Here is a 14588-nt window from a genome sequence, read left to right as displayed (position 1 = left end):
AGGCTATGGTTTTTCCCGTGGTCATGTATGGATGTGAGAGTTGGACTGTGAAGAAAGCTGATCGCCGAAGAATCGATGCTTTTGAACTGTGGTGTTGGAGAAGACTCTTGAGAGTCCCTTATACTGCAAGGAGATCCAACCAGTCCATTCTAAAGGAGATCAATCCTGGATGTTCATTGGAGGGACTGATGCTAAAGCTGAAACTCCAATACTTTGGCCACCTCATGCGACGAGCTGACTCACTGGAAAAGACTCTGATGCTGGGAAAGGTTGGGGGCGGGAGGAGAAGGGGACGACGGAGAATGAGATGGCTGGATGGCATCACCGACTCTGTGGACATGAGTTTGAGTGTACTCCGGGAGTTGGTGATGGACAGGGAGGCCTGGCGTGCTGTGATTCATGGGGTCGCGGAGAGTCGGACACGACTGAGCGACTGAACTGAACTGAACTGAACTGAACTGTATCTAAAGCTCTTCTTGATGAGGGTAAAAGAGGTGAGTGAAAAAGCTGGCTTAAAACTCAACATTTGAAAAACTCAGATAAAAAAAAAACTGAGATCATATCATCAGGTCCCATCACTTCATGGCAAATAGATTTGGAAACAGTGGAAATGTGACAGATTTTATTTTCTTTGGCTCCAAAAGTCGCTGCAGACAGTGACCTCAGTCATGAAATTAAAAGACGTTCCTTGGAAGTAAAGCTGTGACAAACCACTGCATATAAAAAAGCAGAGACATCACTTTGCCAACAAAGATCCACGTAGTCAAAGCTATGATTTTTCCAGTAGTCCTGTATGGATGTGAGAGTTGGACCATAAGGAAGGCTGAGCGCCAAAGAATTGATGCTTTTGAACTATGGTGCTGGAGAAGACTCTTGAGAGCCCCTTGGACTGCAAGAAGAACAAATCAGTCAATCCTAAAGGAAATCAAACCTGAGTATTCACTGGAAGGACTTCTGCTGAAGCTCTAATAATTTTTCCCCCTGATGTGAACAGCTAACTCCTTGGAAAAGATCCTGATGCTAGGAAAGATGGGGAACAGGAGGAGAAGGGGGCAACAGAGGATGAGATGATTAGATGGCATCACCGACATAATGGATGTGAGTTTGAGCAAGTTTCAGGAGATAGGGAAGGACAGAGAAGCCTAGTGTGCTGCAGTCCATTGGGTTACAAAGAGTCAGACATGACTTAGCAATTGAACAACAATACTTAAGATCCTACCGTGAGCTTAGTATCAAACATACTGAAGTTCTGTCTACAATCTCTTAATGTAAAGGAGATGGATTTGAAAACAGTATATTCACTATAATGTGGTGGATAAGACACTTTCACACAGGGACAAAGAGATCATTTAACCCTATGTGTGGTCTCAGGGAAGACTTATTTTTAACAGCTGGACATGGGTACCAAATCATTATGCTATTTAGATCCTTGTGGATTTTTAAAATTAATTTATCTTAATTGGAGGACAATTATTTTACAACATTGTGGTGGTTTTTGCCATACAGCGATATGAATCAGCCACAGGTGCACATGTGTCTTCCTATCCTGAAGCCCACTCCCACCTCCCACCCCACTGTACCCTCTGGGTTTTCCCAGAGCACTGGCTTTGAGTGCCCTGCTTCATGCAAGTACTTGCACTAGTCCTCTATTTCACATATGGTAATATACATGTTTCAATGCTATTCTCTCTTATAATCCCACCCTTGCCTTCTCCCACAGAGTCCAAAAGTCTGTTCTTTACATCTGTGTCTCTTTTGCTGTCTTAAATAGAGGATCATCATTACCACCTTTCTAAATTCCATATATATGCATTAATATACTGTATTGGTGTTTCTCTTTCTGACTCACTTCACTCTGTATAATAGGCTCCAGTTTCATCAACCTCATTAGAACTGATTCAAATGTGTTCTTTTTTATAGCTGAGTAATATTCTGTGTGTATATCTACCACAACTCCCTTATCCATTCATCTACTGATGGACATCTGGGTTGCTTCCATGTCCTAGCTATTGCAAACAGAGCTGCAATGAACATTGGGATACATGTGTCTCTTTCAATTCTGGTTTCCTTGGTGTGTATGCCAAGCAGTGGGATTGGGTGTTCATTGAAAGGACTGATGCTAAAGCTGAAGCTGCAATACTTTGGCCACCTCATGCGACGAGTTGACTCACTGGAAAAGACTCTGATGCTGGGAAAGGTTGGGGGCGTGAGGAGAAGGGGATGACAGAGAGTGAGATGGCTGGATGGCATCACCGACTCTGTGGACATGAGTTTGAATGAACTCCGGGAGTTGGTGATGGACAGGGAGGCCTGGCGTGCTGTGATTCATGGGGTCGCGGAGAGTCGGACATGACTGAGTGACTGAACTGAACTGAACTGAACTGATGGCAGTTTTAATTTCCATTTTTAAAGGAATCTCCACACTGTTCTCCATAGTGGCTTTCATTCATTTCAGTTTGCATTCCCACCAACATTGTAAGAGGGTTCCCTTTTCTCCACACCCTCTCCAGCATTTACTGTTTATAGACTTTTTGATGGCAGCCATTCTGACTGGCATGAGATGGTACCTCATTGTGGTTTTGATTTGCATTTCTCTGATAATGAGTGATGTTGAGCATCTTTTCGTGTGTTTGTTATCCATCTGTAAGTCTTCTTTGGAGAAATATCTGTTTAGTTCTTTGGCCCACCTTTTGATTGGGTTGTTTATTTTCCTGGTATTGAGTTACATGAGCTGCTTGTTTGGAGATTAATTCTTTGTCAGTTGCTTTGTTAGTGGGCTTCATTCCAGGGATGCAAGGATTCTTCAATATTCACAAATCAATGTGATACATCATATTAACAAATTGAAAGATTAAAAACCTTATGATTATCTCAATAGATGCAGAGAAAGTCTCGGACAAAATTCAATACCCATTTATGACAAAAAAAATCTCCAGAAAACAGGCATAGAAGGAACATACCTCAATGTAATAAAAGCCATACATGACAAACCCACAGCAAACATTATGCTCAATGGCAAAAAATTGAAAGCATTTCCTCTAAAATATGGAACAAGACAAGGGTGCCCACTCTCACCACTACTATTCAAAATAGTTTTGGAAGTCCTCACCACAGCAATCAGAGAAGAAAAAGAAATAAAAGGAATCCAGATTGAAAAAGAAGTAAAACTCTCCCTATTTGCAGATGATATGATCCTCTACATAGAAAACCCTAAAGACACTACCAGAAAGCTACTAGAGCTAATCAGTGAGTATAGTAAAGTTGCAGGCTATAAAATTAATACACAGAAATCCCTTGTATTCCTATACTCTAACAATGCAAAAACAGAAAGAGAAATTAAGGAAATTAAGAATGGTCCCATTCACCATTGCAATGAAAAGAATAAAATACTTCAGAATAAATTTACCTAAAGAAACAAAAGATACATTATCTCTCGATGAGTATTATCTCCTAACAGTTAAATTCATTTTGGGCCTGTGACCAGGATTGGGGGTGAAGGGAAGAGTAAGCAGATTTCAAAACAGAATTCTGACAAGGGAGGTTGAAACTTATTCCCCTGCTCCAGATGGCCTGTAAAGGAATCTGGGGAGAAGGTGAAAGCAGGAGAGGGGGGAGCTGATTGGCCTACAGGAGCCACACCATGGCCAAGCCAGGGTGAACAGCCTGCCGGACAGCAGGTGCTCAGTCAGCAGAGGAAACTGCAAGGGGTTTCATTTCCTCCCCTTCAGCTCTGGACTTCTGTCAGGAGGTTTATTTCTCTCCAATTGCAAGTAAAAATAATTAAGACTGACTGATCATTAAAATACCTTTTCCTCCTCTTCCAAAAAGAAGCAAGCCATTTTATTTCGAGTGTCTGTTTCCCTCTGAAAAGTGGCAGCAAGCTGCTGTTCAGCAGTACCATTCTCTTCATTCTGGACTCAGCAGAAGTGTATTTCACCTTCAGCAAGTTGGGGGATGATCCCCTGTTTTCCTTGTGCCCTGCCCACCAGCCTAGGGCGTTGGAAATCTTGTCCAGACGCTGTCTAGAGTCACTGAAGAGAGGCAAAGCCATCATTCTGCCTTGTGCTACTCAGCACCCATCAGGTAAGCTGCTTACACCAGGCTGAAGGCCCTGGCAGACCGTTTGGCCCTGGGTCTTTCAGACTTTGCTTTAATATGTTGAACGCACACCTCTCGGTTCAAAGCAGCAAGACTGAGAATGGTGTCTTCAGCAGGAACGATGATAAAGAAAAAGTATACCCCTTTGCAAGTTTATTATAACAGTAGTTTATTTAAATAAATCCCAACATATTTTAGGATCAAGATTAGTGATATTTTTATTAAAATAAGAAATCATTGACAAATATTTTGAAGACCTACTATTTGTATGGGCTATGCAAACTTCTTTGGTAAACTCAAGGTGCAGAACCCGAGAAATTTATAACCTATCATTTGGGTGGACAAGTTGTGAAAATTTAAATAATATTATAAGGTTACACATGACTGAGTACCTGATGGGTGGTACAGACAGTAGGATTTTAGCACTAGAGAAAGATGGATAGTAGCTGAAGTTATTAGGAAAGACTTAATAAAGAAACTGGCCTTGAAGGGTGGTTGGATGTGGATAAATGGAAGGTGTATAAAGGGAAAATAATTTTCAATTATGACTTGTTAATGCTTCCATTGAATCAAATCTACATAACAAACTAATTGAACTTTAATTTCTAGCTGGAATATGTAAATCTTCAATTCAGGAAAGCTATTCATGTCAATATTATAAACAAAAGTCCTAAGGAAAAAGGCTGATGTTTATGTATTGTGGGAAACCGCTGGCTTGCTAGGGCATTCTGTCGTTTGAATTCGTTTCCTCCTCCTCCCCAGAGATCCATTCACCGTTGGTAACTTCTGCTGAATGTTCGCTAATTTTTAGCAATCTTTTGCATGGAAAATTAGATTTAGGTTAACTGTTTATATTTTTTCTGTGTATGAAAAATACACAAAATCACTTCTGATAAAACTTCTGTCTTATCAGAAGATATGGAGAAAGGGTTACACATCACTTTCTCCATATCTCAGGCTTTCAGCTGAATCTGCTACATCAGGGAGCAGTCACTAGCTGTGTAAGTGATAGGCTGGAGGCCACAAAAAGAAATCTTTAGCTTCTCCTCCAAGGCCTGTTCTTTACATGAGAGCATAGGAGTCTCCACAAGACTTGCATGATCTTAGTATTGAAATTTATGTGTATATGTACAAAAGAATTGAGAGAATTTCAGGTAATTCTTCTCTATAATCCAATGACCAGGACAGTATTAAAAATATTAATAGATAGTGGTTGATCTCCATGAGTAAATTTGGATAATCTCTCTTGATGTAAGGCCAGCAAATGTAAACTCCCTATGACCATTTAAAATAGAACAAACAAACAAAAAACAAAGTTCTTTACTTTCCTACTTCACGTCCTTTGCTCAGATTACTTTCTGCCAATGATGGTCTGCGTGCATCCTCCTTCCCTGGCTCTACACACACACACACCCTGTACCTACTGTCCAAACTATTCCGTCATTCACTGGGGAATGAGCTTCACTAGTAAGGAACAACCATGGATTCAGACTCTGCCCTAACAGGACTTATACTCCAATCTGTATTCTACCTGTCTTTTTTTTTTTTTTTTTTAATTCTGTGCTCAGCCTTCTTTATTTTTTATTTTTTTCTCCACTTTTTTTATTTTTTCAAAAACAATTTTAGGAATCTTTACTTAAAAACAACCTTATCTTAAAATGGAGTAACTTTGGTTTTACGAGCAGCAAGCAAATTACAGAAGCAAAAATGCATTACAGGAGCATTAAGTTCTACATTAGGTCACAGCGCCTAATCTGAAATCACACCCGAAATATCATTTTTCAGGATATCTGGGAAATAGTTATTTCTCAGGATGTCTGAACCATAGCTACTCTATTTTGACTTTTAATTGTAAAAAAAAAAAAAAAATTTTTTTTAATAGCCAAAGCAGATTTCACCATTAATGACGTCAGTGTTTTTCTTGGTATAAGAAGATGCAAGAATTGGAACTCATAAAACCTTTTTCTGAAAAGATCTAACTATCTGAAGGCCTGTTCTGCCAGTTTTTTGTTTTTTCAAAGCACAGAGTGTCTCATTCCTGATTTTCACCCTGAACTTCTTTCAGGAGGTGTTGAAGGTCAGCAGCTTGCAATGGTCATGATGTAATCTTTGTAGAGGCAGCTGGCAAGTACCAACTTCCAGTGAGCAGGGTCCCTTCATAGCCACATATCTGACCATGTGACACCATTTCATGGCCATTGTGTCCCGCGGTGCTGGGAAGGCTCATTCCCAGGTCTAGGGAAGTGATGGGCCACTCAGTGTGCTAAAATTGGACCAGGTCTTGCAAGTAGCAAAAGTCTCTGGACCACTGTCTTACTAGCCTCCTGGTCCAGGAAAATATTTCCTCTTGTTGCTTTTTCCCATACCCAGAGTCACATTATTACAATTATTGATCTCATATGGAACTGGCTCAGTGAAACAAGTGACATAGAAAATAATATAGCCATAGCTAGCAGTTATTAGTAAAATAAGAATTATAAGTCAAGAACTTTCATTAGATAAAGCCTGGCACACCCCAAGTCACCTGACTTCATTCGTTAAATGATTATAGTCTGGTGTTAATCTCCTGGTTGTACATTATGGAGCATCCGACCTTTATCTGAAGATTGGTTTCTGAGATAAGCCTTAGAAACTAACCTAGAATGTCCTTTTTAATAACTTAATTAAATCTTTTAGCAGTATCACGTAACAAGGAACTGTCTCAGCAGTGAGTCTTAGTAAACACTAGACATTAACAAAACTAGAAACTTAATTTAACAATTTACAAAACTTAATATTCCGTGATTTTTCATTATGGAGGCCCTATAGCCAGGGAGGCTTTAACCCACCAAATAAAAAATGAGGTTTGTCAGGGAGCTGGGAAAAGCCAAGCAGCCATCTTGGATTTCCCATAGCCCTGACTCTGATTTCCAGCAAGTGTTTTTAATTTTCCAATTTAGAAGCAGACTGTTGCCATGGTTTAAGGACATTAGGATGGCACAAGTCTAACAGAGTTTTTGTATAAGCAGAATGAGCCTTTACATGTCTACAAACCCGACAATTGGATTAATGTCTAAAACTAGCATAGGATCAGGCCTATGGTAGAAAAGCATTTGATTTATATGCAGAGGGCTAAGAAGTCAAGAAAACATTATAAATGATCATACGAATCAGGTCCAGCATCTTGGGCAAGCTGTCTACCTCTGATGTCGTCGTCTTCTCATCCTGGTGTAGTGTAGTTTCTTCTGAAAAAAGTCCTTCCATCCAGGTTGGAGACAGTCCTTTAAATTATGTCTTTTTTTTTTAGTCCTGGTTGCAGGTCACGAGGCATCTGATCTTTATCCAAAGATAGATCACTGAGATAAGCTTCAGAAACAAACTTAGGGTGTTCTTTAAGAATTCAATTAAATTTTACATTAATATCACATAACAGCAAGGAACTATCCAAGAAATGAGTCTTACTACCTCCATTGGTAGACTGCCATTAACAAACTGGGATTTAACATTTATTGAAACATCCTTTTCTCCCTAAAATCACACTCATTTTTACCAAATATAACCAAATTAAGACTTCTTTAAAAAATAGATCTGTTCTCAATAAACTTGACCTAATTATTTATATAACCATAGACCCCCCTTTTTTTTTTTTGCTGAGACTTTTATGGAGTCTCAAACTTAACTTTATTATTTTTTTTTATTGGAGACTAATTATTTTACAATATTATATTGGTTGGTTTTGCCATACATTGACATGAATCCGCCCCAGTGTACATGAGTTCCCCCTCCTGAACCCCCCTCCCACCTCCCTCTTCCCTTTATCCTCCCTCTGGGTCATCCCTGCACACCAGCCCCGAGCATCCTGTAACATGCATCGACCCTGAATTGGCGATTCATTTCACATATGACAACATACATGTTTCAATGCCATTCTCCCAAATCATCCCACCCTCACCCTCTCCCACAGAGTCCCGAAGACTGTTCTATACATCTGTGTCTCTATTGCTGTCTCGTATACAGGGTTATCATTTGCATCTTTCTAAATTCTATATATATGCGTTAGTATACTCTATTGGTGTTTTTCTTTCTGGCTTACTTCACTCTGTATAATAGGCTCCAGTTTCATCCACCTCATTAGAACTGATTCAAATGCATTCTTTTTAATGGCTGAGTAATACTCCATTGTGTATATGTACCAAAACTTTCTTATCCATTCGTCTGCAGATGGACATCTAGGTTGTTTCCATGTCCTGGCTATTATAAACAGTGCTGCAATAAACATTGGAATACATGTGTCTCTTTCAATTCTGGTTTCCTCGGTGTGTATGCCCAGGAGTGCGATTGTTGGATCATATGGCAGGTCTATTTCCAGTTTTTTGAGAAATCTCCACACTGTTCTCCATAGTGGTTGTACTAGTTTGCATTCCCACCAACAGTGTAAGAGGGTTCCCTTTTCTCCACATCCTCTCCAGCATTTATTGCATGTAGACTTTTGGATAGCAGCCATTCTGACTGGTATGAAATGGTATCTCATTGTGGTTTTGATTTGCATTTCTCTGATTATGAGGGATGTTGAGCATTATTCATGTGTTTGTTAGCCATCTTTATGTTTTCTTTGGAGAAATGCCTGCTTAGTTCTTTGGACCATTTTTTGAATGGGTCATTTATTTTTCTGGACTTGAGCTGCAGGAGCTGCTTGTATATTTTGGAGATTAATCCTTTATCAGTTGCTTCATTTGCTATTATTTTCTCCCATTCTGAAGGTTGTCTTTTCACCTTACTTATAGTTTCCTTTGCTGTGCAGAAGCTTTTGATTTTAATTAGGTCCCATTTGTTTATTTTTTCTCTTATTTCCAATATTCTGGGAGGTGGGTCTTGGAGGATCCTGCTGTGATTTATGTCGGAGAGTGTTTTGCCTACGTTCTCCTCTAGGAGTTTTATAGAATCTGGTCTTACATTTAGCTCTCTAATCCATTTTGAGTTTATTTTGGTGTATGGTGTTAGGAAGTGTTCTAGTTTCATTCTTTTACAAGTGGCTGACCAGTTTTCCCAGCACCACTTGTTAAAGAGACTGTCTTTTCTCCATTTTATATTCTTGCCTCCTTTGTCAAAGATAAGGTGTCCATAGATGCGTGGATTTATCTCTGGAATTTCTATTTTGTTCCATTGATCTATATTTCTGTCTTTATGCCAGTACCATACTCACTTGATGACTGTGGCTTTGTAGTAGAGCTTGAAGTCCGGCAGGTTAATTCCCCCAGTTCTGTTCTTCTTCCTTAAGATTGCTTTGGCTATTCGAGGTTTTTTGTATTTCCATACAAATTGTGAGATTATATGTTCTAGTTCTGTGAAAAATATCATTGGTAGCTTGATAGGGATTGCATTGAATGTATAAATTACTTTGGGTAGTATACTCATTTTTACAATGTTTATTCTTCCAACCCACAAACACGGTATATTTCTCCATCTATTAGTGTCCTCTTTGATTACTTTCACTAGTGTTTTATAGATTTCTATGTACAAGTCTTTTGTTTCCTTAGGTAGATATATTCCAAAGTATTTAATTCTTTTCGTTGCAACAGTGAATGGAATAGTTTCTTTAATTTCTCTTTCTATTTTCTCATTATTAGTGTATAGGAATGCAAGGGATTTCTGTGTGCTGATTTTATATCCTGCAACTTTACTGTAATCATTGATTAGCTCTAGTAGTTTTCTGGTAGAGTCTTTAGGGTTTTCTGTGTAGAGGATCATGTCATCATTGAACAGTGAAAGTTTTACTTCTTCTTTTCCAATTTGGATTCCTATGTCTTTTTCTGCTCTATTGCTGTAGCCAAAATTTCCAGAACTATGTTGAATAGTAGTGGTGAGAGTGGGCACCCTTGTCTTGTTCCTGACTTTAGGGTAAATGCTTTCAGTTTTTCACCATTGAGGATAATGTTTGCTGTGGGTTTGTCATATATAGCTTTTATTATGTTGAGATATGTCCCTTCTATTCCCACTTTCTGGAAGGTTTTTATCATAAATGGATGTTGAATTTTGTCGAAGGCTTTCTCTGCATCTATTGAGATAATCATATGATTTTTATTTTTCAGTTTGTTAATGTGGTGTATTACGTTGATTGATTTGCAGATATTGAAGAATCCTTGCATTCCTGGGATAAAGCCCACTTGGTCATGATGTATGATCTTCTTAATGTGTTGTTGGATTCTGATTGCTAGAATTTTGTTAAGGATATTTGCATCTATGTTCATCAGTGATATTGGCCTGTAGTTTTCTTTTTTTGTGGGATCTTTACCAGGTTTTGGAATTAGGGTGATGGTGGCCTCATAGAATGAGTTTGGAAGTTTCCCTTCCTCAGCAATTTTCTGGAAGAGTTTGAGTAGAATAGGTGTTAGCTCTTCTCTAAATTTTTGGTAGAATTCAGCTGTGAAGCCGTCTGGACCTGGGCTTTTGTTTGCTGGAAGATTCCTGATTACAGTCTCCAGTTCCGTGCTTGTGATCGGTCTGTTCAGATTTTCTATTTCTTCCTGGTTCAGTTTTGAAAAGTTGTACTTTTCTAGGAATTTGTCCATTTCTTCCAGGTTATTCATTTTATTGCCATATACTTGCTGATAGTATTCTCTAATAATCCTTTGTATCTCTGTGTTGTCAGTTGTGATCTCTCCATTTTCATTTCTAATTTTATTGATTTGGTTCTTCTCCCTTTGTTTCTTGATGAGTCTGGCTAGTGGTTTGTCAATTTTATTTACCTTCTCAAAGAACCAGCTTTTGGCTTTGTTGATTTTTGCTATGGTCTCTTTTGTTTCTTTTGCATTTATCTCTGCCCTAATTTTTAAGATTTCTTTCCTTCTACTGACCCTGGGGTTCTTCATTTCTTCCTTTTCTAGTTGCTTTAGATGTAGAATTAGGCTATTTAGTTGACTTTTTTCTTGTTTCTTGAGGTGTGCCTGTATTGCTTTGAACTTCCCCCTTAACACTGCTTTGACAGTGTCCCAGAGGTTTTGGGTTGTTGTGTTTTCATTTTCATTCATTTCTATGCATATTTTGATTTCTCTTTTGATTTCTTCTATGATTTGTTCATTATTCAGCAGCATGTTGTTCAGCCTCCATATGTTGGCATTTTTAATAGTTTTTCTCCTGTAATTGAGATCTAATCTTACTGCATTGTGGTCAAAAAAGATGCTTGGAATGATTTCAATTTTTTTGAATTTACCAAGGCTATATTTATGGCCAGGATGTGATCTATCCTGGAAAACATTCCGTGTGCACTTGAGAAAAAGGTGAAATTCATTGTTTTGGGGTGAAATATCCTATAGAGATCTATTAGGTCTAACTGGTCTATTGTATCATTTAAAGTTTGTGTTTCCTTGTTAATTTTCTGTTTAGTTGATCTATCATTTTGAGGTGGGTCTCTTGTAGACAACATATATGGGGTTCTTGTTTTTGTATCCATTCAGCCAGCCTTTGTCTTTTGGTTGGGGCATTCAACCCATTTACGTTTAAGGTAATTATTGATAAGTATGATCCCGTAGCCATTTTCTTTATTGTTTTGGGTTCGAGTTTATACACCTTTTCTGTGTTTCCTGTCTAGAGAAGATCCTTTAGCATTTGTTGGAGAGCTGGTTTGGTGATGCTGAATTCTCTCAGCTTTTGCTTGTCTGTAAAGCTTTTGATTTTTCCTTCATATTTGAATGAGATCCTTGCTGGGTACAGTAATCTGGGCTGTAGGTTATTTTCTTTCATCACTTTAAGTATGTCTTGCCATTCCCTCCTGGCCTGAAGAGTTTCTGTTGAAAGATCGGCTGTTATCCTTATGGGAATACCCTTGTGTGTTATTTGCTGCTTTTCCCTTGCTGCTTTTAATATTTGTTCTTTGTGCTTGATCTTTGTTAATTTGATTAATATGTGTCTTGGCATATTTCGCCTTGGGTTTATCCTGTTGGGGACTCTCTGGGTTTCTTGGACTTGGGTGATTATTTCTTTCCCCATTTTAGGGAAGTTTTCAACTATTATCTCCTCAAGTATTCTCTCATGGTCTTTTTTTTTGTCTTCTTCTTCTGGGACTCCTATGATTAGAATGTTGGAGCGTTTAACATTGTCCCAGAGGTCTCTAATATTGTCCTCATTTCTTTTAATTCGTTTTTCCTTTTTCCTCTCTGTTTCGTTTATTTCTACATTCTATCTTCTGGTTCGCTTATCCTGTCTTCTGCCTCTGTTATTCTACTGTTTGTTCCCTCCAGAGTGTTTCTGATCTCATCTATTGCATTATTCATTGTATATTGACTCTTTTTTATTTCCTCTAAGTCCTTATTAAACCTATCTTCCATCTTCTCAATCCTTTTCTCCAGGTTATTTATCTGTAACTCCATTTTGCTTTCAAGATTTTGAATCATTTTTACCATCAAAATTCGCAATTCTTTATCGGGTATATTCCCTATATCTTCCTCTTTTGTTTGTGTTGGTGGGCATTTATCTTGTTCCTTTACTTGCTGGGTATTTCTCTGCCTCTTCATCTTGCTTATATTGCTTTGCTTGAGGTGGCCTTTCCCTCTTCTGGCAGCTTGTGGAGTTCTCTTTATTATGTAGTTAACTCGCTGTGTGTGGGGTTGGACAGGTGACTTGTCAAGGTTCCCTGGTTAGGGAAGCTTGTGTTGGTGTTCTGGTGGGTGGAGCTGGATTTCTTCTCTCTGGAGTGTAATGAAGTGTCCAGTAATGAGTTATGAGATGTCAGTGGGTTTGGAGTGACTTTAGGCAGCCTGTATATTGAAGCTCAGGGCTATTTTCCTGTGTTGCTGGAGAATTTGCGTGGTATGTCTTGCTCTGGAACTTGTTGACCCTTGGGTGGTGATTGGTTTTAGTGTAGGTATGGAGAAGTTTAATGAGCTCCTATCGATTAATGTTCCCTGGAATCAGGAGTTCTTTGGTGTACTCAGGATTTGGGCTTAAGCCTCTTGCCTCTGGTTTTTGGTCTTATTCTTGGAGTAGCCTCTAGACTACTCTATCTGTCATTTCCAAGGTGGTTCCCTCTGTTTTAGCTTCTGTTTGCTGGTCTCTTCAGTGTCTAATTTCCACCCTGACACTAGGGTGCAGGTGGACACTTTTTAAAGGCTCAGTTGTTCAGTCCTGTTCTGGGAAGGGAGGAACGCTGCAGACAAATATCTCTGGTGTCTGTGGGGAGTGATCGCAGCGTCTCGGCCACACTGGGTTTGCCCCCGCTCACAGCGCGTGTGCTGTCCCAGTCTACACTGCACAGGCTCTAGGTTGCTCTGCCGGGAACTGTCTGAGGCTGGTGCTGGGTTGTATGCACTTCCCAGGTCTGAGCGGCTCAAGATCAGGTTCTCAGGTACTCCACAAAGGCGCAGATTTGGTTGGGCCTGCGTTTTGTGCCTTCCCCGGTCTGAGCAGCTCAGGTGACCAGGTGTTTGGCAAGCATAGTTGCTGCGACTTATCGCCTCCCCAGTCCCTGCCACTCGGTTTTCTGGGTGTACAACCTGTGCACCTTCTCAGGCAGATATTGACCGGCCCGAGCCCAAGAAGTCTTGATTAGCAACAAGCCTGCCTGCAGTATGTATCCGATGCCTTTCTGGGGCCACGGTTGCCCCCTCCGGCTCTGGCTGCCCTCCCTGCCTGTCTCGGCGGGGGATGGGGGATGGGCCAACTGCAGCCAGCTTGCTCTGCTCGGTCCTTTGTTTTGTGAGTGGGGCTGGTGGAGTCAGGTTAGAGCTTTCCGCCTTTTCGCGGGGAAGGTATCCCAGTCTGCTTTGCTATCCCCAGTTCTCTCAGATTGCCCTTGCGGCATTCAAGCCCAGTCCTCTCTCTAAGCAGTTCAGCCAGCTCCTCCCTGCCCAGCCCCCGCTTGCTAATGGCATATGCAGGCGTCTGCACTGCTTCTCCACTGGGAGTTACCGTTTGGTGGGTAATCTGTGGATTTTAAAAAAATCTTAAAAAAAAAAAAGAGGGTTATGTGGCCCTCTGTGTTTCCAAGGCTCGCCACAGATTCACCAGTGAGAGTGTTTCCTGGTGTTTGGAAACTTCTCTCTTTTTAAAGCCTCCCTTCCCGGGATGGAGCTCCGTCCTTACTTCTTTTGTCTCTCTTTTTATCTTTTATGTTTTTTCCTACCTCCTTTCGAAGACAATGGGCCACTTTCAGGAATGTTTTTCCAGCCTGTAGCCAGAATTAATCTTATCTTTCTTTATGATCCCAAACCAAGAGTCTCGGTTTTCTATTACGTGATTGTGCTATAGTAGGAAATATATATATATTTGGTCTTCATCCAAAGTTCCTGGCACTGATTGTCTAAAAACCTTGATATTTCCTGGGTGGGAGGGGTGAGAGGAGTATTTCTTGTTATTAATTATAAGCCCCTTTCAACCACCTGAGCTTACATAATGCGGTAACTCTTGGAGGATGGGAGTTAGTTGTGAGAGGCACCAATCATGTGATGAGAGGGCTGGAAATTTTAGCCATCCCCCTAGTTGCCTCCCCCCGCCCCTTAATCACCATGGCTGGTGAT

At 40.0% G+C, this 14588-nt stretch overlaps 1 protein-coding gene across 3 annotated transcripts in view; it reads left to right on the top strand.

The window, feature by feature from the left end:
* Positions 1–14588, top strand: part of EXPH5 (exophilin 5) — a 114252-nt gene that overhangs the window by 22698 nt on the left and 76966 nt on the right. Inside the window, exon 1 of one of the 3 annotated variants that reach the window (XM_088842915.1) lies at positions 13285–13638. The exons of the other annotated variants lie outside the window; for them this stretch is intronic. The gene's annotated coding sequence lies outside the window, so the exon portion shown is untranslated. Of the gene's footprint in view, positions 1–13284; positions 13639–14588 lie in introns of those variants that run through there. 3 annotated transcript variants of the gene reach the window in all.

This window comes from Moschus berezovskii, chromosome 14 (genome assembly GCF_049115385.1).
Source record: "Moschus berezovskii isolate FMDL1 chromosome 14, NW_MosBer_1.0, whole genome shotgun sequence".
Lineage (NCBI taxonomy): Eukaryota > Metazoa > Chordata > Mammalia > Artiodactyla > Moschidae > Moschus > Moschus berezovskii.
This window is presented reverse-complemented; position numbering and strand designations above follow the sequence as displayed.